Below are 567 nucleotides of genomic sequence, written 5' to 3' on the forward strand. Positions count from 1 at the left end.
GTGACCCAGAGCACCTTTATTCCAACCTGAACGATTCCAGGACTCTCCATCCTCCCGCTCTGGGCACCAGCCAGTGGCCAGCGGGGCAGGACGGCTCCTTGGTGCCTCAGTTTACAACTCTCACCCCACTCAGAGCTCTGTTCTGGCCACGACACCAGAACAGGGCGCGCCGGGAGCAGCACAGAAAAGCACTGAACCTCACTCCCAGTTCGGCTTTCCACAGATTTTAGCGGAGATTCACTTGCCCTCAAACATGAGGTTTTCTATCGCACCTGGTAAATTCTAGTAATTAAGGGAATTAAATAGTTTGTCCAGAGAATTAAACAGACATCTCAGCAGCACCCTCAGAGGGGGGTTTGCCTCTGCCCCTACCCCATCTCGGCCAAACCCGGGGGGTTTCGCTGCTCTTTGGTCGCAGACTTTGGTTCCCCCACCCCTTTGTGCACCTGCTTTGAGCCGAGAGAGGAAAATTCTTCCTCAGGCTTTGGGTTAAAGAGGTGGCCACGAAAACCGTCCACAGGCTCCTGGAGTCACAGCGCAGCGTCTCGTGGCTCCGCGCTCCTCCGA

The sequence above is a fragment of the Buceros rhinoceros genome, unplaced genomic scaffold (genome assembly GCF_000710305.1).
Source record: "Buceros rhinoceros silvestris isolate BGI_N320 unplaced genomic scaffold, ASM71030v1 scaffold20897, whole genome shotgun sequence".
NCBI classification, from domain to species: domain Eukaryota; kingdom Metazoa; phylum Chordata; class Aves; order Bucerotiformes; family Bucerotidae; genus Buceros; species Buceros rhinoceros.